At 38.2% G+C, this 27,534-nt stretch overlaps 1 protein-coding gene across 2 annotated transcripts in view; it reads right to left on the bottom strand.

The window, feature by feature from the left end:
• Positions 1–27,534, bottom strand: part of LAD1 (ladinin 1) — a 1,049,893-nt gene that overhangs the window by 733,762 nt on the left and 288,597 nt on the right. The gene's annotated exons all lie outside the window — the stretch shown is intronic.

The raw sequence follows: 27,534 nt of genomic DNA, 5'->3' as shown, positions 1-27,534 counted from the left end.
AGAAATCTAATATGTATTTGCACTTCATAGTTAGAGACAGTCATTAGCAGTTCCAGATTCTTTTCTTTGGTCTTACTACAGCCTCCCAGATGTTCAATAATTGTGTGCAAATGCTGTTGGACAGTAATTATTTCTACAAGAAGCTAGTCCTTCCTATCTCGATGTTTGGTCTTGTTGGACCCTTCTATAATCTACAATGTATTGATGATGGAATCTCTGATCAGTGTGTTCCATTCATTGAAAATAATGCTGAATCTGGTGACTCCCAGATACACCATGCTCAGTTACTTACATTTATAGGCTGCTGCTAGAACCTGAATTTATGCAGAGCAAGAGTCTCCACAGACAGGATTCAGGCTTTTCAAACAAAAGTTGTGGTTCTTGTTGTATCCTGTACAGCTGCAGCTTACTTTTGTTTCAAGGTGGGTTTCACAGTGCCAGTCATACCCACTGTTCCACTTCAGGACAGTTCTCCACTAGTCTCATAATGCAGATTTCCTGGTGCCTCAAGATCTGCATCTCTCAAGCCTTTAAATATTACTTAACATAGTGGATAGACACCAACAATATTTTCTTTGGCAGTCCCTTCCATGGCAACAGTCATCAACAATATAATTAACCCTGCTATCAGGTGATATTTCAATAGGCAGACAGCTTAGGGTATCTGGACATCATTGGAACTTTTACTTTGTATCTGTGAGCTGAAGTTAAGGAAAATCCTACTTGATCCTTCAAGTATTGCATGACCCCCTAATAGTGGGAGTTATAGCCATGCAGATGGACAGTGTAGCCATTGGTGCTACATCAGCAACAAAAGGGGTGCCAGATCTTTCCTCTTAAGCTGGGAAGCTAGCAGATTATGGTAACATGACATGTCCAGTAACCATTTTCTTTCTTGTGGGCACACATATTTATGGGAGGAGGGTCCAAATGGCTGTTGCTATCCCATGAGTGATTCTGGCCAGAGAGACCTTTGCCTTCCTGACAAACGCTAAGTGATGAGGGTTTTTCTCCCTCTTGCCTTCATAAGGGAAATTCAAAGAGATGTTCTAACTCATAAATGGCCGCCTGGACTTGTTTTCACTTTTTGCACTATTTTTCTCTGATAAGGAAATTCACCCGGAAGACAAAACTTCAAACAAAATGTCATTCTCACAGCTGCTTACTGGCCTTGGCAGATTCTGTTCTCTGTTCTTCTACTTTATTTTTTTTTGGAGAAGCCCTTGTAATTGGTCAGATATTGTTCTTATAGGATTCATTCACTGGACAAATGGCATGCTACTTGGCTTCTCTATTTCTGCTAGTTGCTACCAACATCCTTTTGTGGATCTGTGGTCAATATATGCTCTTCTTTCCAAAAGCATAGCACAGGGAAGCCTTACAGTGGCAAGAATAAGTGCTTTTTTACATTTATTTCATTTAATTGCACTTCCTAATGCTTATAGTTGTGCTATACAGCTAATCTACTGCATCTGGCACTGTTATAAATCTTTTTTGCTGTTTCACTGCATTTCTGTACTGTTTTATACTGTTTTAACTGTATTTTCATTGCCAATTAGTGTTTTATTACTGTAAATGCATTTTTACTGAATTTCTTAACTGTAAACTGTTTTTTTTTTCATACTGAGAGTTGTATTTTCTGTTTGTGGGTGCTCTATCTGTGCTTTTCTATGCATTTTTGGGAGTTTTCTGTGTTCTAGTCAAGTAGCACAGTCTGGATACAGGTTTGCTGCATCCAGGCCTGGTTGTTTTGCTTGCTGAATTTCTTGACAGTCACCATGTGCTGGTAGGAGCCTGCCTTCTCTGTCAGTGAGAGTAACAGGGCTGCCTGACCTTCTCTAGCATGAGTGATTGGTTGAACATGCAGGAGCTAGCAGGATTGGGTAGTAATATGAGCTTCTAGATTCTTCCATCTTTTCCGGTGTTTAAATCCTGTGTTTGAACTGGGCTGCACTTGTTTGCATGTTGTGCACCACCACTGTGCTGATTTAACCCACTGCAAGGTATTCCAGCTTCAAATTTTCCCGTACTAGCACTTGCTCGATCCTAAGGTAGTGAAGCTTCTTTACAGTCTGTCTACAAACACAAGCTACAAGTACCCATCTCAGCTCTTTCCACCTTTGCCCCCCCTTAGCTTATCCACTTTACAGATTCTGACAAATATGGATGGACAATTTCCTACAGTTTCTCCTGACAATCTTGTTGATGTGGGCATCCTAAGACAGTGTAGCAACTGTGTCATGTACATGGACAACCCCTCTCTTATTACCAGTTAGGAACTTAATTTGTGAGAGATGCATTTACATTAAAAACCTGGAGTCTGTGCTCTCTCCCTCACAAGCCAGTATACCTGGTACTGAGAAGGTTGGCTGCACAAACATCACACCTCAAACATCACCCACACCAACACAGCACACTCTCACATATGCGGAGGTTCTTAACAAAAACATACCTAAACAAAAGTGACCTCTGAGACAAAAACACACGCAATCCACAATCTACCACACCACACACCACACATACTCCACACTCGTGTGTCTCACAGCCATCAAGGCTTAACCATAAACCCAATATATTAATCATCAAACAGTCAAAAATGAGCAAACAAACTTGTAAAAATGTGTAGAAACAGGCAACCTGATGTCCAGATAGTCAATACTAACCACAGGAAACAAAGTCCAAGTTTCTTCTTTAACGTAAAAGTATTTTATTTTTCAAAAAGACAACGTTTTCGCCGTGACCCCTGTCACAGCTTCCTCAGAAGAAGACAAGTAAAACAGCTAAACTGGTCTGTTCAAATACTCAGTTAACAGGAAGTGACAAATAATTGCACTTCCTGCACTAATTTGACTCAATAAAAATAATGAATAAAATCATGAATAATCATAAAACTCCATTGAATTATCTATAAATATTGTATGATAAAAGACAACATAAAAATGTTCTTACTAGTGCATTTACATTAACATTGTAAAAAATTATGCATTAAACCCACAAAATAATGTACATATAGGCATTACCTAAAGTAGCTCCTTAGTTTAAGAACACATGAAATGTTGCAGTTCTCATTGAGGCCATCTAGCCTAAATGCATCTAAATTCAACTGCCATAAAAGTTCGACACACTCAAGAACTATCTGAAAGGGGCCTCCCCTCGCGGCTAAAGGTACTTGATCAATACCCATAAAACAAAAGAGTGGTCAGGGTTACTGCTAACATGTTTTGCTAAGGCATTCTCTAAAAGAGGTTTTTTTATGGCATAAAGGTGCTGGTATATTCTCTTTTAGTTTACGATTGGTTTTTCCTATGTAAAAGGAAGGGCAGGAATTACACAAAGCAATGTACACCACTGACTTTGAATCACAAGTAATCCTCTGCTTAATGTTGTATTTTTATTCCTAACTATAAAGGAATTTCCAGTTCTCATCACTTTACACATGTTGCAGCATCCACATTTAAATGAACCTCTAGGTCTTATGTGACCATAAGTGTTAGAAGTATGCTGTAAAAGTTCTTTCAAATTATTACTTCTCCTGTAAATTACATAGGGCGCTGACCTAACTTGTCAATCAAGTTAACGGAATTAATAACTAGTGGCCAGTTTTTAAGATAATGGCCCAAATTCCTGTTGAATTCAAGTTAAATTGGGTTATAAAACTTAAAGAAAAGTTTCTCTGCTGATTTAGTAAGGAATTTTGGTGTGCTAATTCATTATCATTAGTAGACCTACCTACATTAGATTGATCAAGTAGTGGTTTATACAACCCTTTTGTTCTTTTAGTGTCAACTTCATTTATAAGCCCTTCTAAAAGAGGGACAGGGTATCCATGGGTTTATAAACATACCTTTCAAAATTGGCACTCAGCTTTAAAATCGCTGTAAGTGCTACACATCCTGCCTGCACGCACTCAGTTGTCCTTTGACAATAGATTTTTTCTGCCTAGGTGGATGTAGACTAGTGTAGTGCAGGAAAGAGTTGCAGCACGTCTGTTTCCTGAAAATGCCAGACAAATAAATCTCTTCATCTACTTCTTTAGTTAGTCTCACGTCCAAGTAGTCTGTTTCTATTGTTGAAAACCTATAAGTAAATTTTAACCATTGTGTAGAATTGTTCAAATAGTCTACAAAAGTTTTGCTTCAACTTCATTCCCTTTAAAAGGATAAATATGTCGTCCAAAAACCTAGTGTAATATTTTATCTTCTGCATTACAGTTTCATTAGATAGTATATAAAGGTTTTCCCAAAAGGTACAAACAGGTTAGCCACACTGGCTCCATAAAGGGAGCCCATGGCTATTCCACATTTTTGTAAATAGAATTTATGTTCAAAACAAAAAGTTTGATGACAGTACTATGCTCAACAGTTCTGTTACAACGTCAATCTCCACTTGTGGTGCATTTAAGTCTTAAGAAGCAGTTGAATCCATTCAACTGCCTCATTGTGAGGATGGATGTATATAAATCAATGACATCCACAGTCAAAAGTTACACTCAAGGTCAAACTTAATACTGTTGATATCACGTAAGAAAGACCAGGAGTCTTTGCAAATAGTAGGTATTTTCTTTACATATTTTGATAGAATACTATCTATCAATTTTGAACAGGGTAGGTCATAGAAGACCTACCATCTATTAATGCCCTCATGGGAGGATTCTTTGGTCTTTGTGTATCTTGGGTATTCAACATTACAGGCAACTTTGGCTGAATAATGTCAATATAGTTGTATGTCTCTAAGTCTATTTTGCCTGCTAGGAAAAGGTCACGGAAATACCTAATGGGTACACCTTGAACTACATTAATCTCATTAAGGGAAGAAGTAACATAGGCATCAGATGATAACACTTGCATCATTTTTCTGTGTATTGAACGTTGTCGAACACTACCAAGCCCTCCTTTGTCAGGTTTCAAAACCTGACAGTTAAAGAGCCCAGGTTTTAGCCATTCACGCTGTGCAAGTGAAATATTCATCTCATTCAAAGTACTACTTGATTTTTGTGAAGAAAACAGATGTCTTATATCTAATTCACACATTTGTTCAAATAGTAATAAATTTTGTTGTGTAGGAGGGTTAAAAACGCTAGTCAGTTTCAATTTGTCATTAACATTTGTTGTTTCATTGTTAAAATATAATTTTAAATTTAACTTATGTATGTAGCATTTCAGATCAATCAAAACTTTAGCTAAACTTCCATAGGTACTTGGAATAAAAGTGTATCCAAGAGCTAACAATTCAACTAAGTCAGAATCTAGTTCCAAAGATGAAAAGTTATAGATAGTAAAGTCTTTCCTTGTGTTAGTATATATAACAGGGCCTTGCAAAAATCCCTCGGACCTGTGGGAGAAACATTGTCTGTTAACGCTTTCCTCCAATACACATTCCCCTTGTTTCTCCTGTTGATGCCCTAAAAAAACTTTATCCTTAGGGAGCTCTAAAGGAACCTGCTTATTCTGGTCAGTTCTCCTGGTCCTCTTTGGTTCTTATAATTGTAGTTAACAGCAGTGGACCCTTTTAACCTATTACTTCTTCTAACTTCCTGTCTAGGTGTATTAGTAAGGTGTTCACCATTTTCACCTTCCAACGAAATTAATTCAGCATTAACAGAAGTAGAAGGCCCATTTAAACCAACAGTATTGGACCCTGCACTTGGAATGTTCAAATGGGAATATGCTTGGTTAGAAAAATAAGCTGTTCTATCCCTTACTAACTTCTTATTTTTGTTAATTTTAATTTAAGTAACAATGCATCAATGCTAGAAAAATACGGTCGTAGTCATATTTAAACTGCAAAAAAAAGTATTAATTTTGATTTCTTCATCCAAAACATTCACTTCAGAAATAAGAGACAAGATATGCATATCATAATGTTTAACTATCACGTTTAGCAATTGTAACCCTGTTCCTGAAACAAACATTTCAATTCTGAAAATACACTTGGTCCAACAGTAGTCCAGAAGGAGTGAAGTTGTTCCTAAGGCCTTTTGGAACCAGTTTCTCATTTAAACATTGTTTAAAATAAGCAGCTTCCAGCTGCAGTTTTTAATTTAAGCAACTTAATGTCAAGTACCTTTAAACGGTCACTAAACCAGTTGTTGTCGTTTTCTTGAACAGGAAAAGAGCTGGCAGTTGACCCAGTGTTAACGCCTGACAAAAACGAAAACGTGTTCTCTTTATTAATCCAGTCGCTCCCGGTTCGGCGTTCCTCCACTGGCTCCGTCCTATGCTCCTCATTTAAGTTAGATGCTGGTGGTGTAATTGGATTAGCATTAGTTCCTACAGCATGACTAGTAGAAGGGATCCGAAAGATGCATGGAGTTGAAGGAAACAAGTCCGCTTCCTACTGGTAGAAGCAGTAGCGTTTTGAACAACAGAACTTCCTGCCTGTTGTTTATTTGGTCGAGGAGGCAGTCCTCTAAGCTGTTGTGCTGCAGGAAGTAACGTAGCAGACCCATCCGAGTCAGAAACTGAAACAACATTCTGGTTTGCAATAGTTTCAGACTTTTCTTTTCTGTAAAAAGTTGGAAGTTGCTCTAAAACATCCATACGAACATGTAAAGCTTCCAATTTTAGTGAGATGGAAGCCAATAAAGAGAATAAGTCTGTTTCACTTGATTTTTCAAAAGTAGCTGTTAGACAAAGGTTAGGACTAACAGGACTGGCAGGAGTGCCTGAATCCATGGCAATCAACAAACAGTCAAAATGAGCAAACAAACTTGTAAAATGTGTAGAAACAGGCAACCTGATGTCCAGATAGTCAATACTAACCACAGGAAACAAAGTCCAAGTTTCTTCTTTAACGAAAAGTATTTTATTTTTCAAAAGATAACGTTTTCGCCGACCCCTGTCACAGCTTCCTCAGAAGAAGACAAGTAAAACAGCTAAACTGGTCTGTTCAAATACTCAGTTAACAGGAAGTGACAAATAATTGCACTTCCTGCACTAATTTGACTCAATAAAATAATGAATAAAATCATGAATAATCATAAAACTCCATTGAATTATCTATAAATATTGTATGATAAAAGACAACATAAAAATGTTCTTACTAGTGCATTTACATTAACATTGTAAAAATTATGCATTAAACCCACAAAATAATGTACATATAGGCATTACCTAAAGTAGCTCCTTAGTTTAAGAACACATGAAATGTTGCAGTTCTCATTGAGGCCATCTAGCCTAAATGCATCTAAATTCAACTGCCATAAAAGTTCGACACACTCAAGAACTATCTGAAAGGGGCCTCTCCTATCGGTTAAAGGTACTTGATCAATACCCATAAAACAAAAAGAGTGGTCAGGGTTACTGCTAACATGTTTTGCTAAGGCATTCTCTAAAAGAGGTTTTTTTATGGCATAAAGGTGCTGGTATATTCTCTCTTTTAGTTTACGATTGGTTTTTCCTATGTAAAAGGAAGGGCAGGAATTACACAAAGCAATGTACACCACTGACTTTGAATCACAAGTAATCCTCTGCTTAATGTTGTATTTTTATTCCTAACTATAAAGGAATTTCCAGTTCTCATCACTTTACACATGTTGCAGCATCCACATTTAAATGAACCTCTAGGTCTTATGTGACCATAAGTGTTAGAAGTATGCTGTAAAAGTTCTTTCAAATTATTACTTCTCCTGTAAATTACATAGGGCGCTGACCTAACTTGTCAATCAAGTTAACGGAATTAATAACTAGTGGCCAGTTTTTAAGAAAATGGCCCAAATTCCTGTTGAATTCAAGTTAAATTGGGTTATAAAACTTAAAGAAAAGTTTCTCTGCTGATTTAGTAAGGAATTTTGGTGTGCTAATTCATTATCATTAGTAGACCTACCTACATTAGATTGATCAAGTAGTGGTTTATACAACCCTTTTGTTCTTTAGTGTCAACTTCATTTATAAGCCCTTCTAAAAGAGGGACAGGGTATCCGCGGGTTTATAAACATAGCTTTCAAAAATTGGCACGCAGCTCTAAAATCCCGGTCCGTGCTGCCCATCCTGGCTGCACGTGCCAGTTGTCCTTTGACAATAGATTTTTCTGCCTAGGTGGATGTAGACTAGTGTAGTGCAGGAAAGAGTTGCAGTACGTCTGTTTCCTGAAAATGCCAGACAAATAAATCTCTTCATCTACTTCTTTAGTTAGTCTCACGTCCAAGTAGTCTGTTTCTATTGTTGAAAACCTATAAGTAAATTTTAACCATTGTGTAGAATTGTTCAAATAGTCTACAAAAGTTTTGCTTCAACTTCATTCCCTTTAAAAGGATAAATATGTCGTCCAAAAACCTAGTGTAATATTTTATCTTCTGCATTACAGTTTCGTTAGATAGTATATAAAGGTTTTCCCAAAAGGCTACAAACAGGTTAGCCACACTGGCTCGGCTAGCTCCGGGAGCCCATGGCTATTCCACATTTTTGTAAATAGAATTTATGTTCAAAACAAAAAGTTTGATGACAGTACTATGCTCAACAGTTCTGTTACAACGTCAATCTCCACTTGTGGTGCATTTAAGTCTTTAAGAAACAGTTGAATCCATTCAACTGCCTCATTGTGAGGGATGGATGTATAAATCAATGACATCCACAGTCAAAAGTTACACTCAAGGTCAAACTTAATACTGTTGATATCACGTAAGAGAGACCAGGAGTCTTTGCAAATAGTAGGTATTTTCTTTACATATTTTGATAGAATACTATCTATCAATTTTGAACAGGGTAGGTCATAGAAGACCTACCATCTATTAATGCCCTCATGGGAGGATTCTTTTGGTCTTTGTGTATCTTGGGTATTCAACATTACAGGCAACTTTGGCTGAATAATGTCCATATAGTTGTATGTCTCTAAGTCTATTTTGCCTGCTAGGAAAAGGTCACGGAAATACCCATGGCACGGTACCTTGAACTACATTAATCTCATTAAGGGAAGAAGTAACATAGGCATCAGATGATAACACTTGCATCATTTTTTCTGTGTATTGAACGTTGTCGAACACTACCAAGCCCCCTCCTTTGTCAGGTTTCAAAACCTGACAGTTAAAGAGCCCAGGTTTTTTAGCCATTCACGTTGTGCAAGTGAAATATTCATCTCATTCAAAGTACTACTTGATTTTTGTGAAGAAAACAGATGTCTTATATCTAATTCACACATTTGTTCAAATAGTAATAAATTTTGTTGTGTAGGAGGGTTAAAACGCTAGTCAGTTTCGATGTGTCATTCACATTTGTTCTTTCATTGTTAAAATATAATTTTAAATTTAACTTGCGTTATGATGTAGCATTTCAGATCAATCAAAACTTTAGCTAAACTTCCATAGGTACTTGGAATAAAAGTGTATCCAAGAGCTAACAATTCAACTAAGTCAGAATCTAGTTCCAAAGATGAAAAGTTATAGATAGTAAAGTCTTTCCTTGTGTTAGTATATATAACAGGGCCTTGCAAAAATCCTCGGACCTGTGGGAGAAACATTGTCTGTTAACGCTTCCTCCAATACACATTCCCCCTTGTTTCTTCTGTTGATTCCCTAAAAAAACTTTATCATTAGGGAGCTCTAAAGGAACCTGCTTATTCTGGTCAGTTCTCCCTGGTCCTCTTTGGTTCTTATAATTGTAGTTAACAGCAGTGGACCCTTTTAACCTATTACTTCTTCTAACTTCCTGTCTAGGTGTATTAGTAAGGTGTTCACCATTTTCACCTTCCAACGAAATTAATTCAGCATTAACAGAAGTAGAAGGCCCATTTAAACCAACAGTATTGGACCCTGCACTTGGAATGTTCAAATGGGAATATGCTTGGTTAGAAAAATAAGCTGTTCTATCCCTTACTAACTTCTTATTTTTGTTAATTTTAATTTAAGTAACAATGCATCAATGCTAAAAAAATACGGTCGTAGTCAATTTAAACTGCAAAAGAAGTATTAATTTTGATTTCTTCATCCAAAACATTCACTTCAGAAATAAGAGACAAGATATGCATATCATAATGTTTAACTATCACGCTTAGCAATTGTAACCCCTGTTCCTGAAACAAACATTTCAATTCTGAAAATACACTTGGTCCAACAGTAGTCCAGAAGGAGTGAAGTTGTTCCTAAGGCCTTTTGGAACCAGTTTCTCATTTAAACATTGTTTAAAATAAGCAGCTTCCAGCTGCAGTTTTTAATTTAAGCAACTTAATGTCAAGTACCTTTAAACGGTCACTAAACCAGTTGTTGTCGCTTTTGAACAGGAAAAGAGCTGGTAGTTGACCCAGTGTTAACGCCTGACAAAACGAAAACGGGTTCTCTTTATTAATCCAGTCGCTCAAGGTTCCTCCACTGGCTCCTATGCTCCTCATTTAAGTTAGATGCTGGTGGTGTAATTGGATTAGCATTAGTTCCTACAGCATGACTAGTAGAAGGGATCCGAAGATGCATGGAGTTGAAGGAAACAAGTCCGCTTCCCTACTGGTAGAAGCAGTAGGTTTGAACAACAGAACTTCCTGCCTGATGTTTATTTGGTCGTGTGGGCAGTCCTCTAAGCTTTTGTGCTGCAGGAAATAACGTTGCAGACCCATCCGAGACAGAAACTGAAACAACATTCTGGTTTGCAATAGTTTCAGACTTTTCTTTCTGTAAAAGTTGGAAGTTGCTCTAAAACATCCATACGAACATGTAAAGCTTCCAATTTTGTGAGATGGAAGCCAATAAAGAGAATAAGTCTGTTTCACTTGATTTTCAAAAGTAGCTGTTAGACAAAGGTTAGGACTAACAGGACTGGCAGGAGTGCCTGAATCCATGGCAATCAACAAACAGTCAAAAATGAGCAAACAAACTTGTAAAATGTGTAGAAACAGGCAACCTGATGTCCAGATAGTCAATACTAACCACAGGAAACAAAGTCCAAGTTTCTTCTTTAACGTAAAAGTATTTTATTTTTCAAAAGACAACGTTTTTGGTGACCCTGTCACAGCTTCCTCAGAAGAAGACAAGTAAAACAGCTAAACTGGTCTGTTCAAATACTCAGTTAACAGGAAGTGACAAATAATTGAACTTCCTGCACTAATTTGACTCAATAAAATAATGAATAAAATCATGAATAATCATAAAACTCCATTGAATTATCTATAAATATTGTATGATAAAAGACAACATAAAATGTTCTTACTAGTGCATTTACATTAACATTGTAAAAATTATGCATTAAACCCACAAAATAATGTACATATAGGCATTACCTAAAGTAGCTCCTTAGTTTAAGAACACATGAAATGTTGCAGTTCTCATTGAGGCCATCTAGCCTAAATGCATCTAAATCAACTGCCATAAAAGTTCGACACACTCAAGAACTATCTGAAAGGGCCTCCCTATCGGTTAAAGGTACTTGATCAATACCCATAAAACAAAAAGAGTGGTCAGGGTTACTGCTAACATGTTTTGCTAAGGCATTCTCTAAAGGGGGATTTTTATGGCATAAAGGTGCTGGTATATTCTCTCTTTTAGTTTACGATTGGTTTTTCCTATGTAAAAGGAAGGGCAGGAATTACACAAAGCAATGTACACCACTGACTTTGAATCACAAGTAATCCTCTGCTTAATGTTGTATTTTTATTCCTAACTATAAAGGAATTTCCAGTTCTCATCACTTTACACATGTTGCAGCATCCACATTTAAATGAACCTCTAGGTCTTATGTGACCATAAGTGTTAGAAGTATGCTGTAAAAGTTCTTTCAAATTATTACTTCTCCTGTAAATTACATAGGGGCGCTGACCTAACTTGTCAATCAAGTTAACGGAATTAATAACTAGTGGCCAGTTTTTTAAGATAATGGCCCAAATTCCTGTTGAATTCAAGTTAAATTGGGTTATAAAACTTAAAGAAAAGTTTCTCTGCTGATTTAGTAAGGAATTTTGGTGTGCTAATGTTTCTCCCACAGGTCCGAGGGATTTTTTGCAAGGCCCTGTTATATATACTAACACAAGGAAAGACTTTACTATCTATAACTTTTCATCTTTGGAACTAGATTCTGACTTAGTTGAATTGTTAGCTCTTGGATACACTTTTATTCCAAGTACCTATGGAAGTTTAGCTAAAGTTTTGATTGATCTGAAATGCTACATACGCAAGTTAAATTTAAAATTATATTTTAACAATGAAACAACAAATGTTAATGACAAATTGAAACTGACTAGCTTTTAACCCTCCTACACAACAAAATTTATTACTATTTGAACAAATGTGTGAATTAGATATAAGACATCTGTTTTCTTCACAAAATCAAGTAGTACTTTGAATGAGATGAATATTTCACTTGCACAACGTGAATGGCTAAAAACCTGGGTTTCTTAACTGTCAGGTTTTTGAAACCTGACAAAGGAGGGGCTTGGTAGTGTTCGACAACGCTCAATACACAGAAAAATGATGCAAGTGTTATCATCTGATGCCTATGTTACTTCTTCCCTTAATGAGATTAATGTAGTTCAAGGTCGCATAATGGGTATTTCCGTGACCTTTTCCTAGCAGGCAAAATAGACTTAGAGACATACAACTATATTGACATTATTCAGCCAAAGTTGCCTGTAATGTTCGGAATACCCAAGATACACAAAGACCAAAAGAATCCTCCCATGAGGGCATTAATAGATGGTAGGTCTTCTATGACCTACCCTGTTCAAAATTGATAGATAGTATTCTATCAAAATATGTAAAGAAAATACCTACTATTTGCAAAGACTCCTGGTCTTTCTTACGTGATATCAACAGTATTAAGTTTGACCTTGAGTGTAACTTTTGACTGTGGATGTCATTGATTTATATACATCCATCCTCACAATGAGGCAGTTGAATGGATTCAACTGCTTCTTAAAGACTTAAATGCACCACAAGTGGAGATTGACGTTGTAACAGAACTGTTGAGCATAGTACTGTCATCAAACTTTTTGTTTTTGAACATAAATTTATTTACAAAATGTGGAATAGCCATGGGCTCCCCTAAGAGCCAGTGTGGCTAACCTGTTTGTAGCCTTTGGGAAAACCTTTATATACTATCTAATGAAACTGTAATGCAGAAGATAAAATATTACACTAGGTTTTTGACCCATATTTATCCTTTTAAAGGGAATGAAGTTGAAGCAAAACTTTTGTAGACTATTTGAACAATTCTACACAATGGTTAAAATTTACTTATAGGTTTTCAACAATAGAAACAGACTACTTGGACGTGAGACTAACTAAAGAAGTAGATGAAGAGATTTATTTGTCTGGCATTTTCAGGAAACAGACGTACTGCAACTCTTTCCTGCACTACACTAGTCTACATCCACCTAGGCAGAAAAAATCTATTGTCAAAGGACAACTGGTAATGCACGGATGTGTAGCACTTACAGCGATTTTAAAGCTGAGTGCCAATTTTTGAAAGGTATGTTTATAAACCGCGGATACCCTGTCCCTCTTTTAGAAGGGCTTATAAATGAAGTTGACACTAAAAGAACAAAAGGGTTGTATAAACCACTACTTGATCAATCTAATGTAGGTAGGTCTACTAATGATAATGAATTAGCACACCAAAATTCCTTACTAAATCAGCAGAGAAACTTTTCTTTAAGTTTTATAACCCAATTTAACTTGAATTCAACAGGAATTTGGGCCATTATCTTAAAAACTGGCCACTAGTTATTAATTCGGTTAACGTGATTGACAAGTTAGGACAGCACGCCTATGTAATTTACAGGAGAAGTAATAATTTGAAAGAACTTTTACAGCATACTTCTAACACTTATGGTCACATAAGACCTAGAGGTTCATTTAAATGTGGATGCTGCAACATGTGTAAAGTGATGAGAACTGGAAATTCCTTTATAGTTAGGAATAAAAATACAACATTAAGCAGAGGATTACTTGTGATTCAAAGTCAGTGGTGTACATTGCTTTGTGTAATTCCTGCCCTTCCTTTTACATAGGAAAACCAATCGTAAACTAAAAGAGAGAATATACCAGCACCTTTATGCCATAAAACCTCTTTAGAGAATGCCTTAGCAAAACATGTTAGCAGTAACCCTGACCACTCTTTTTGTTTTATGGGTATTGATCAAGTACCTTTAACCGATAGGGAGGCCCCTTTCAGATAGTTCTTGAGTGTGTCGAACTTTTATGGCAGTTGAATTTAGATGCATTTAGGCTAGATGGCCTCAATGAGAACTGCAACATTTCATGTGTTCTTAAACTAAGGAGCTACTTTAGGTAATGCCTATATGTACATTATTTTGTGGGTTTAATGCATAATTTTTACAATGTTAATGTAAATGCACTAGTAAGAACATTTTTATGTTGTCTTTATCATACAATATTTATAGATAATTCAATGGAGTTTTATGATTATTCATGATTTTATTCATTATTTTTATTGAGTCAAATTAGTGCAGGAAGTGCAATTATTTGTCACTTCCTGTTAACTGAGTATTTGAACAGACCAGTTTAGCTGTTTTACTTGTCTTCTTCTGAGGAAGCTGTGACAGGGTCACGCTAAAACGTTGTCTTTTTGAAAAATAAAATACTTTTACGTTAAAGAAGAAACTTGGACTTTGTTTCCTGTGGTTAGTATTGACTATCTGGACATCAGGTTGCCTGTTTCTACACATTTTTACAATATATTAATCATAGGAGACTCCCTTGTGAGACACACAGATGTGCCCCTCACCAGGTTGGATAAGGAGAAAGTCATGGTAAGTGCCAAAATCCGCCACATCACCCATGCACTCAAGTCCCTCAACAACTACTGCTATGACTTTGTCATAGTACATGTTGGCGTGAATGACTTGAGACTTACCTCTCTGAACTATATGAAGAGAGACATGCTCGAGCTCACCCAATATGTATTCCAGTCAGGTATGTTTCTAGCCTTAAGCAGCATTCTACTGTCACCCAGAATGATGCCTCAATACAAACAAAAAATGATTGACTTTAACAATTGGCTTAGTTTCTGATGTCATTCTAAGGGGATCCAGTACCTGTTGGTCTGGGAAGATATGACTGACAGACTGCAATGCTTTGCCAGAGATGGCGTGTATCTGTATCCCTTGGGCTTCAGGCTCCTGGCAAAGGCTCTTGCCTCCCCCATAGTGTCTTTGTTAGGCAATGTCTTCAGGTCAAAACTACCAACATGAGAATCTCATCTAAATGCAATTTAAAGGACATGCTGCTGAATGCTAGAAGTCTCAACATGAAACTGCACTCATTGCAAGCATTCTTAACCCTGGAAGATGCTGACATTTATGCAGTCACAGAACCTGGTTCAAAGCTGCAGTGAGCACCCCAGCCTTACCTGGTTACTCATCCTATCATACATACAGACCCCATACTGAAGGCAGCAAAGCCAAATGAGGTGATGTTTCAATATATATTAAAGATATACACACCTCCAGACTGGTCAAAAAGTATGATGCACAGGAGATGCTCCAGATGCAGTTAACGGTTAACAACATCCCTGTTCAAATCATAGTTAGCTACAGGCCCCCAATGCTGACTCAGGTTACCCATGCCACCTATCTAGACCTCCCCAAATCTATTAAGATTCAATCCTATACCCTGATCCTGGATGATTTTAACTACCTAACCATTGATTGGAAGAAATACTTGAGCCAGAACACAAATGCTCAAAGATTCCTTGACTTTTTCAATGCCAATGCCTTGGACCAACTAGTTGACACCCCCAACAAGAAGTGACAACATCTTGGACTTGGTAGTAACCAACATAGGAAACCACTGCAGCACCCATACAGTGTCATCATCCTGGGTAAGATCAGATAAGATCAGATCACAAAGCAGTCACTTTCAAAGTCACCATCTCCCCAGCTAGGGTTAAACAAAAAACTTCTCCAAAGCTGATTACAACCTCCTGAGGGAAGGTCTAAACAGCTTCACAGCCTCCCTCCACAACAGTAGGAACTGGCACTAATGTCCAAACCTACACCAAAGTACTATATGTCTATTTATATAAATGCATGGATTCAGCAATACCTGACAGAACAAAATCCTCCTCCTCAAGGAAGAGTAAACCTGTCTGGTGGACATCGGCTTTAAATAAACTCTACAACAAAAGGAAAAATTGCTGTCCAGGACCAAGAAGGAACCGGTGCCAAATTGGAGGCAATCTCTTCTTAGCCTAAACAGGTAAATAAGGGTATTAGTGAAGTCCTCCCAAGTTAACTTTGAGTGCAAATTGGCCACATCTACTAAAGACAATTATAAGACCTTCTTCACATACGTCCACAGTCTAAGGGGAAACATCCAGATCTGCTCAGAACTGATTGTCAAGGACACCACGTGGATATAGCCAACCTGCAAGCAAACAGGTGGGTTCAGTGAAATTTCACCCCTCTGTCCCTCCCATCAGTAATCCAGGATATCCCCATTACCTGCCCCCCACTCCTTATCTCTAGGGAGCAAGTCATTACCACCCTGTCAAAAGCTGAAAATCACAGCTTCCATGGAACCCTATAAAATCCCAGGCTGCATTCTGTATAAACTAAGGCAGGAACTCGCAGCATTATTAGGCACCCTGTTCAACCTAAGCCTGAGTATCGGTTTCATCCTAGCTGAGTGGAGGATGGCCACTGTCATCCCTCTGCACAAAGGAAGAGTGCCCACTGATCCAGGCAATTACAGACCTATCAGCCTAACTAGCCTGATTTGCAAGGCCATGGAATGCATTATCATGAACCACCTTAACAAGGACATTGGCAATCTCCAAACATGTGATCCCACACAGTGTGGTTTTGTCAAGAGGAGATCATGCATGTTAAATTTGGTAGACTTCTTTGAGTCAGTCACCAAAGCCATGGATGAGGGGAAGATGGTGGACATCATCTACCTTGACCTAGCCAAGGCCTTCAACACTATTCCCCAGTCGGACATAATAGTTACACTATCCCAGCTTGGCATAAATCCATATGTGACCAGTTGGGTAGCTAACTGGCTCACTGATAGAACTCACTCCATCAAAATAGCAGAAGCTACCTCAAGTAGTAGACCCTTAACGAGCAGCGTACTCCAGGGATCGGTCTTGGGGCTCCTGCTATTTGGGATATACTTTTTCAGTGTGCAGGCCAAAACCAGAGGTCTTTGGCTGATCAGGTTTGCAGATGACTACAAGCTGGGTGCTGCCATCAACAACCCTAGTGATGTAGACATATTACAAGAGGGTCTCACCCAGACAAATGACTGGTGCCAGAAACACGGCCTCAAACTAAACGCCAAAAAATGCACCATGATCCCCTTTGGGGAAAGTGACATATCCACAAATTATCACATTAAGAACAATGCCCTAAGCATGCAAGCAATTGTGAGGGACCTAGGCAACCAGGTTGACAGCAGTCTAACTTTTGACCACCATGTTGCCTCTGTTGTATGGAGAGCTTTCTACATGGCTCACCTCATTAGTAAGGGTATTTCTTCCAGGAACAAGGAAGTCATAACTTCCCTGTATTCCTCCATTATCAGGTCCATCATTGATTGTAATGCCCGTTTTGGCATGTACCTCATGAAGCACATGCAGCAGCTGGAGAGACGACAGAGGTTATTGACCAGGAGAATCCAGGGCTTAAAAAATCTATCCTACATGGATAGGCTAAAAGCCCTGTCCCACTACTTCGTCTCATACAGACTCCTCAGAGGTGATCTATGTCTGGCATACAGAGCAATCACTGACCCCACCTTGATGAAATTGCTTCATATCCACATGCCAAACTTCAGTCGTGTGACCTGCATGTAAAACCTCAACTTAGTCTGCAACAAAAATAGGACTTGCTGGCAGGACAGATTTGTCTCCCAGAGACTCTGCCATCTGTGGAACAGACTCCCTCTCCATGTCAAGCAGAGTACTTCATTATACCTCTTTAAGAGGAACCTGGATGACTGTATAGAAAATAGAAAATGCACCCCTGGGATTTCACCTGTGTCCTTGCTGGACAGGGGTATTGGGTGCTGACTTGTGGGAACATGGACTAATTTATTGGCTAGGCTTATAAGGGCCTCAGGGCCAGTAGCCTAATAACTTGTTATGATCCTATGATCCTATAAATGAATATGCTTCTCAGTGTGGCCTTTTTCAGCAGCTTAGAGCCCTTTTCTACTCCTATTCCTGTAGTTATCTTGTGAATATTTTTGAGAATGAATTAAGTTAATCCTGTCTCAAAGTATATTTTTCTGCTATCTCAAAACTTTCACCAAGACAGTAATTCCATAGATTCTGTGAAGTATTTTATGCCTTCCTTGAGGATACCTTGCTGTTGAGATCTCCACTATGAAATCCATTGCCTTTTTTGGGACTTTTACCCTGTTCCGAAAAAACTGACACAGGTCTCCTTTGAGCTAGTATTGCAGAATTAAAATACCTTAATTGGAAGACACTATTCTTGGTAATTAGCAAAAAAGGATTTCTGAACTTCATACTGTTTTTGCTGAATCTTCACATCTGGTTTTTCACAAACACAAGAGTTTCTCTTAGAACCGGTCCTATCTTTGTGAGTAAATTTACAGATGAGTCAGATTTAAACCAGTTCATAACATTTGGCTGCACTCATTCTAGTCTGCTGTAACCACGCAGAGATACCACCCTGGGTAGCTAAGATGTTTCCCTCAGGAACTGACTGTATAGTTGGGAAAGTGTATTTTTTATTAAAATGGAGTATAATTTTACAGAGATGAGTACAGTAGCATTTTGCTGTCACTAATTAACCACATTAATAAGTAATCAAGCAATGCAGTGTGACAGCTTTTTGGAAAACTTAAAGCATTATGCTTACCAAGACTATTTATTTTTTGAGCATTTGTTTACTGGGATTTTCGGTCTGGCTACATCAGTGAAAAAATAAATTTTAACATGTAGCTTACTTGACCGGGTGGTGGGTAGGCAAAGAGCAGTGTCCTGCTTCATGCTACAGAGCATTAGTAAAGAGTGTTAGGGAGAAGTAGTGGTGTAGTCATAATAATATGTGGGTTTTTCTTCTATCAACCATGAGGGGCACTATGCATGTGTGAGGTGTTAGAATGGAGAGGTATGGTATCAAGGGAAAGTGGCAGTTAAGGGTGAAAAACAGAGAAAACAAAAGTCTGAGTAAAATGGCTCAGATCCCAACCAGTGAGAGGTAATCAGTGTGTGCAATTCACTCTGGAGCGAAAGAATGCCATATCTTCAGTCAGCTAAACATAGGTAAAGATTGAGGACTTGTATATTTTTGCAAGATACTGCATTTGGTGCTAAGTAGACTTGAGGTTGCGGTAAACTCCTACAGGTTAAACAGCTAAAGAACTGGAAGTGGATTGTCTAGAGATATCATGGTGATTACAAAGCTTTCATTTGTGTCATATTTACAGTGTTAACTTTTGGTTGTATTATGTTTACATGGTGCTTATTTTCTTAGGGACTGCTTGTACTACTTTATTTTGGTTTATATCTCACACCACATTGTATTGTATTTATTCTTGTATGGCATGTTTGCTGGTACTACACTGCTGGTTTGTATCTCATACCATGTTATGCTGTATTTACCTCATTTTTATTTTCACGTAGCGCCTTTTTGCTAGTATATCTTGCTTTACATTTCATGCCATATTTACATGGTGGTCATTCTTGTCTGGCACCACTGTGCCACTCAATTTTAGTTTGTATCTCATGCTGTGTTATGCTGCATTTATGTGGTCTTTATTGTCATAGAGCACTTTTCTGCCTCTCTGCTTTAGTTTACATGTCATACTATGTTATGTGATATTTATACAGTATCTAGGATTCAGAAAAAATCTTACCACTTTTGTAAATTAGCTATCATAGGTAGATTAACATATGCAATCAGGGGAAAATGAGATACAATTAAATTTATGCATGCAATAAGGAATACTTCATTGCTGGGTCATTAGCATATCTCTGAATCTCAGTTTTTTTATCACTAGCACTGATAGATGTATGACAGTGGTAGTATTTACCCCAATGACCCATGAATTGCATTGTCAAAGGTCCCCCCATACTAACATATGTACAGACAGACACCCATGCATGTGAGCACACACAAACAAACACTAATCCACCCAAACACAGTCAATCAGACATACTTACTCCTTCACCCACATTCACTCTGCAACACACACATTTCACACTCTTCATTCTCTCTATATAACCTCCAACTGTGATCATACACACACACACACAGACACACACACACACACACACACACACACACACACACACACACACACACACACACACACACACACACACACACACACACACACATGAACCACATCTGCTTCCATTGGAGTCAGTGAGCGACCACTGTCTTTTGACAGTGTAACATTTTTCCTTCACTAATAAAAATTTAAGCAGCTGGGCAATTATATGATTCTCTCAGCAGTGTAAATTTGGAGCCACAGGTATTTTTTGAGAGAGAGGATATGGCTAATTAAGCAATAACCGAAGATTGGGTGTGGCTAATACTAGATTTACCAACTGTTGGTGTTGTTTGCTCATGAGGGCAAACAACATGCTTCCCAAACCTGTCCAACACACTAGACTCCCTGTTATGGACAGAGGAACTCTGTTTTGCCAATTCCTTTTTTTTTTTTTTTTTGTGGCTGCTGCAACAACCATGGCATCAGCAGGCATTCCCTTACTTCAGTGTACACAGTCTTTTGGAGGTGAAAGAATTTTATCTGGTGTCTTAGGAATTGGCTCGATGGTGTCCGGCTCCTTCCATGCCTGCCAAAGGACCAGATCTACCAGCTCATTGGCTGGGGGAGTTACCCAGGAGGTAGATGGGCCAGAGAAGCCTTCAGAAATACTGATTCATCTTGGGAAGGCTTATCAGAAGACCAACCACCTCTTTGTCTAAGGAGCTCCAGGATGTCTCCAAAAGAGATGTTGTCAGGTGGAGATTTAGGAGATGCCTCCCCTTCATCAAAATCAGTGTCCTCAGTGAGAGATTCCTGTGGGGAATCTAAGTGCCTCCTTTTGCATGTTTTCTTCTGAGGGACTTCCTTTGTGGGATACACCAGGGATTTGTCAGAATAGATAATAATAATACCTTGATGACTTAGCTGGAGGTCAGATCAGTCTGGCTGTCCAAGTGGAAGGAATGATCGAGGGTCAAGACAGGAAGCATAATGAGGCAAAGAAGTCTGATCCAAAGAGGACAAGGGTATCTGTTCTCTAGGTATAAGGAAGACTCTCTCCACTACATTGAAAGCAGAATACCTAGGAGATGAAGAAACCAATGGATCTGACACTGAACCCTTTTGGGGTGTTGGTCCCTGCCTCCCCAACAACACTTCACCTGAGGAAGTAGCTGAACCCAAGCTATATAATGCCAAGGGTGCAAGGGGTCGAGACAGCTCTAAAAGCTTAGGAGTCGATTCCAACACCCCTGAGCCCACACCAACGCTTTTGCTCAGAGAATCATCTGGCTCCAAGATGCTCAGTGCTAATCAACTCAGAAGGACAATCAGAGTTAAAGAAACAAGAATTTATGGATTCAAGGAAGACACCCCAAGGACTTCAGATCCTGCGGCTCCAAGACTGAAGGACAGAACGGAAAAGGAGCAATCAATGGTGATGTGGTTTGAGGTAGACTCTCAAGTTTGGAGAATTTGGAGCTGAAAGGACTCCCATTTGAATTTACATCCTGAGGAACTTCCTCAATTCTATCCACATCAGCTTCTGATAGACTTCTGGAAGATTGAAAAGACAAGGCACTGGAAGTGGGTCTAGAATGCCTTCTGAGTGACTGCTCAAGAAAGAGAGAAGACAGCCTGGAGGAAATACGCTCCGATGTCAAGAGATGGATTACAGACCTGAGGGGATCTTTCAGTCCATAGCTGCGGATCCTATAAGGATGGATTAAACCTTTTCAAAATTTTGGTTGGGGGCTCTGAAGAAGTAGCTGAGTTTGAGCTAGAAGGATGATCAGGAGACCTTTTATGTGTCTCCGTGTCCTTGGAAAGAGAGTCACTCTTTTTATCAGGCTTCTTAGGTGTTTGAGCATTAGTAACTGAAGGAGAAGATTTAGAAGGAATTAGGCCCCTGAGTATGAGTTTGTTCTTTCTATCAGTAAGCCTAAGAATTAAATTTAGCACATATGTTGCAATCTGTGACCAAGTGTGCAGAGCCCAACCAGTCAACACATTCCCTGTGGATATCTGGGATCTTATACCCACAGGAAATATACACGAAATAACCCTAGTAACAAAACTATTACCAGACAGCAAAGAGAAAATATGTTAAAGCAAAGTTATTTTAATATATCTATATATCTATATCTATCTACTGAAATTTAATTTGACTGACTTTCATTTGACTGAGACCAAAATATGTAATTTTCAAAATACTGAAAACTCACTTGACTGAAACTCATAATACTGAAACTTCACAATGCTAAAGTTCAAAATACTAACTTGTAAACCATAGACATGCACACTTACAACACCAATGACTAACTTAAAAACTACTTGCTTACCCTCTTAACAGAACCCAGACAATATAAAACCAAACCAGATGGGGAGCTACATCCCTCCACCCCCCAACTATAAATATACTAACTCCAGGATCGCACTACAATGGGGAAAAGGGCATATACCTCTTACTTACCTTACAGAAGTCTACACGCTGCCACTACTGCTGGGAATGAACAAAACATCTGCCATATTACTTGAGATACTTCCCATAAAAATGTAAACAGACATACCCACATTTAGAAACACTGCAACACTACTTTTTACATGACTATTGGCATTCTGACAATCAGCACTATAAGTTACAGTAATTCTTTATATCACAAGCAAGTCACAGGAGAAGGGAAACCCACATAATCTATATGGCTTACAATTCAGTATAATGAGATTCAGTCAAATGAGTTTTCTGTATTTTGAAAATTCAGTATTATGGTCTCGATCAAATGAATTTCAGTCAAATGAAATTTTAGTCATATGAAGTAGACTCACATATATACATATATATATATATATATATATATATATATATATATATATATATATATGTGTGTGTGTGTGTGTGTGTATAGAGAGAGACTAAAGAGTAGGAAAAGGAAAAGACCACCAACACTGGTATTAAATAATACTCAAAAAGTACAAGAAAAGGGTCATTAGAGATGCCAAGCAACAGATAATGGAGAAACTATAAGGGTAACAAGTGAAGAATGTAGAAGAGATTATGATAAGGTAACAAAAACTACACTCACTTAAACCAAGATAAGCTATTGAGAGCTCATAATCCATGTCTGTTCGCATTGGTGGCAAATGAGAGCTAAGGTATGTTAGGTTGGTGGGGTATTATGGGTAGCGGGAAGAGCCTGAGAGTTCTAAGATTCTACATTCTGGAAGAAGCAGCCAAGTTGGATCCAGGTTTAGATTGGAACCCATCAGTTGAGGAATGAATGAAAATGACAGCATCTGATGTTATGCTTTTCAGTATGCAGTAATGCATCATGTAGAAATGAAAAGTTTCCTTAAAACATCCACCGTTTGATTTCTATATACTGTGGTTATGGTTATAGCACTTATAAGGGGGCTGGGGACATCTTTAACAATCTTTGGTTTGTTTATGTAGTAATTTATTAAAAGGAGATCAGGAATATCTGTCAGTTTCTATTGACAGCTGACCATCTACTACCAGATATTCCTCCTGGTTGTACAGGTACTGTCTAGCCATAGTTACCCCCAGACTGTGGGCTGCCAGCCCCCAGGGTAGGTTGAGGGTTCTTCTCAAATGTGAGTAGGAGAGGAGTTCAGTTTACTGGAAACATCATATATTCTTCTCAGAAGTGAGATTTTCTATGCTCCCTAACTTTCTTCTGTGGTTTGCCAGAGTATTGCATATAAAGATATAAATAACCAAGTAGAAACAATGAATAGGTGGTCCGGACCACATAAGAATACACTTTAATGTACAACAAAACAAAAAAACATATTTAGCGCTTTCATCTCTACTAAGGAGACTTCTTCTTCAGTAGAGATGAAGTCTCCTTAGAGATGAAAGCTCTAAATATGTTTTTTTTTGTTTTGTTATATATTAAAGTGTATTCTTACGTGGTCTGGACCACCTATTCATTTTTTCTACAGAGTATTGCATGTGCCAGATGGGTGTGCAAATGGGCATGGGGAAGGATGGAATGAAATCCATGGTATTACAACCTCCAGAGTTCTCCCATCCTACCCTTTGCTACTGCCTCCACTGTTGGATCCTGGTTTCTACTGTTGTGCTAGATTGTGATGTCTGGCATGCCAGCACCCCCCCCCCCCCCGACGAGATAGAAAGGTGAGCAGGCATAAACCTTGTAACACCTCCCTCAAACCTTTGTCATTTTTTTCATCTATCTGAGATGTTGCTCAAATCCATGTAGTCTAGGTCATAGTCAAGGTTTTATACCTCTAACAATGGAGTCAATTACATGTAGTATAGTGGCCTAGTCAGACTTTAGCTACAGGAAAGCACTCATGCCAACATATATGAAGTAAGTATAATGACAACATATATGAAGTAAGTATAATGCCAACATATATGAAGTAAGTATAATGACAACATATATGAAGTAAGTATAATAACAACATATATGAAGTAAGTATAATAACAACATATACAGAACACTCAGGATGATATATATTTTTTTCCAAATCAGGTATGGTTAAATCTTTTACCTTGCAGTGGCTTCTGCACCCTATAACAGGTCCATTAAGACAGATATGTTGTATAAAACCACATATATTCTTGTGTGAGCATGCCTAAACATTCTAACCAGTTAAACATATTCCATTATTCATGCTGTCAGAAATGATACATCTCACAAGTAAACTCATAGTAATAAATCTCATTTTGTTAATCCATTTCTGCTGCACCTCAACAGTGGAAGTGTCAGACAGACAAGTATACAGCCCTCTTTTACCTTCTAAGCAGCAAACAGAGCAGTTATCTCTAAAATCAGGGGGAGGCAGGTGGCTAAATAGAGTGCTTTGTTGTGTAAAATGTATTTATTCTTAATCTTCTGGTTCAGCGAATATTTCTGAAGTTGAGTAAGAGGAAGTAATTGGAAAGACCCCAAAAGTACCTCACCAAGAGGATCAAAGGGCTCAAACAGATGCCATATGCTTCCTGGTTAAAGAAACTCCAGCTCTACTCAGTGGCATACCACCTGCTCAGAGACGATCTGTGCCTGACGTATAAAGCCATGTCCAACCCGGAATTAATGGACATGCTGCACCTCAGAAAATCCAAATCCCATTGAGCTCTGGCTCGAGAGACTTGAACCTCAGCACTGAAATAAATAGGACATGCTGGAGGGACAGATTCATAACCCAGAGGCTCCCTTCACTCTGGAATAAAATCCCAGTCCAGGTTAGGCAGACTCCCTCATTGACTCTGACTCCCTCATTGACTCTGTTCAAGAGGAATCTTGACGAGTGGATGGGAGATCGTAGGTTTACCCCGGGTATCACTTCTGTGTCACTGTTAGACAGAGGCACAGTATACTAACCTCGAAAAAGGGCATAGCAAAATTCATTTTAAAATGGGTGGCGAAAGCCAAACACACTCTGGCTAGGCTTATAAATGCCCGAGGGCAGATAGCCTAGTATGAACCTATGAACCTATGAATTGATTGATTGATTTATTACTGCAATTGGTTGTTTGAAATTTGAAATAGGTATATATAGCTTTTTTTGTATTGATGGAGGTACGTCTGATGAAGCGGATTTTATAACCGTGAAAGCGCTTACGTTCTTGGTCTAATAAAACATTTTTTCCGAAGTATGTTTTGTGGTTATCCTGTTGCCTTCCTGAAGCAGTTTTGAACTATATTCATTTGGGTTACCATAGACTAATGTATTGAAACTGATCTGTGGACCAAGATCAATTTCACCCATGTGTTGAGTCATAGTATCTATGAATATTTTTATTTTGTTTTTGTAATTTTAATCTCTTGAATTTGTGTCCTTTTTTTAGGATTATTATAACTGGTTTGACATGCATTGTATATATAATATATAGTTCATATTTGACATCCTTGATCATTTTTATTTAAAAAGGCTCCCTTAAGAGTTTGAATTTTGACCCTTTTAATATTTAATTTGGAACAGCAATGAAACTTGCTAATAAAAAAAGAAAATACTTACATTCTAATGACCCTAACTTTCCACCCATCTTATACCTCCACCTCCCCAGGTGAACTATACAGTGTAAGAAATCACCATGTGACTGATGCAGCTGTCATTTGTCATTTTTGTTTAACAAAACATGAGTGCCTCCTTGACATATTCCACACACTCATCCATCTGCTTGTATGGTCACTGAAATCATGTAACTGTCAGTAACTTAGCTAATGATGCATTTTTACTTTATCTGTGAAAGAGATGTAGGATCAGAGACATGAAGAGATGAATGCATTACAATTATGTACTCTCATTGAAAAGGTAAAGTATGCATTCAGTGTAATTTAACCTGAGATTTCATGCCTTGAAGATTCAAACTGCACAAAACTGTTATAACCAGTCAGTGTATCAATCTAAGACAATGTTCTTAAAAATGAAGGGATGTTGTACTGATAATATATAAAAAAGAGAACATTTTTGTGTGAGTCACTCTCAGTAAGAAGAGGTTTACTGGAAATGTTGTTGTCACAGAGGCAGTAAGTTTGTTGCCAAACAAATGTGTTAATTAACAAACAATTTGGATTGATACATGCAGACTTCTTCCAAAGCAGAAGAATCAGGCATAACTGAGGCTCACTGTATAGATTGAGAGGGATTACATGAACAGATATGATATTTCTAAGGACAACTCAGCTACATGATACACAATTCTATAACACAAGTCCCATGTGATTCATTGAGAGGAAGTCAGCTGGATTGCTCATCACAGAAAACAAGACAGGGAAGCAAAGTCTCTGAAAGGAGATGCATGCAAGTATTATTTGGGGACAAGACTCCTGTGTCCAACAAGCAGCTTGCATAGCCCCTGTACTCGCTATATATCAGAGAATCAGCTCCAAGTCCTTACTAATTCTGGAAAGAAAATTACAGCACACATTGAAATGGAGTGCCACTGATTGGTACTGAGCAAAATTCCCTGCACTGAATTTTATGTTAATGGACATATATTCCTATTTGGCACATTCCTCGTTTACAAGTGTTCTATCAAGTATTGTTTGCACTGTCTGAGGGGGAGTAATCTGATGATCATTCAAGGAGGTGAGTGTGAATTTGTGATTGAAGAACTGCTGCAGGTCACCTCCCCGCTGACCAAGTGTAGATGAATGAGCACTTGGCTGATCTTCTGTATGCGCACTTTCAAACACTTGTGTTCTGCAAGCTGTCTGGGAGTGAACAAAAATTTGTGTTGGTCACTGCTCCTGGTCTGATGCTGAGTATTAATCTGTAGGGAATGTTATTAGGAGTCAGCATGGGAAGAAGCTACTTGAGGTGGGGTGGGTCATAGGAATATGTTCCTAGTCACTGACACTGATGATGTTGTTTGTTAAATATTGCATAAAATTAATTTGCATTGTTGTGATCACTCT

The sequence above is a fragment of the Protopterus annectens genome, chromosome 7.part0 (assembly GCF_019279795.1).
Source record: "Protopterus annectens isolate FY-2018-M chromosome 7.part0, PAN1.0, whole genome shotgun sequence".
In the NCBI taxonomy this organism is placed as follows: domain Eukaryota; kingdom Metazoa; phylum Chordata; order Ceratodontiformes; family Protopteridae; genus Protopterus; species Protopterus annectens.
The sequence above is the reverse complement of the archived record's forward strand: the minus strand, read 5'-3'. Positions and strand labels throughout refer to the sequence as shown.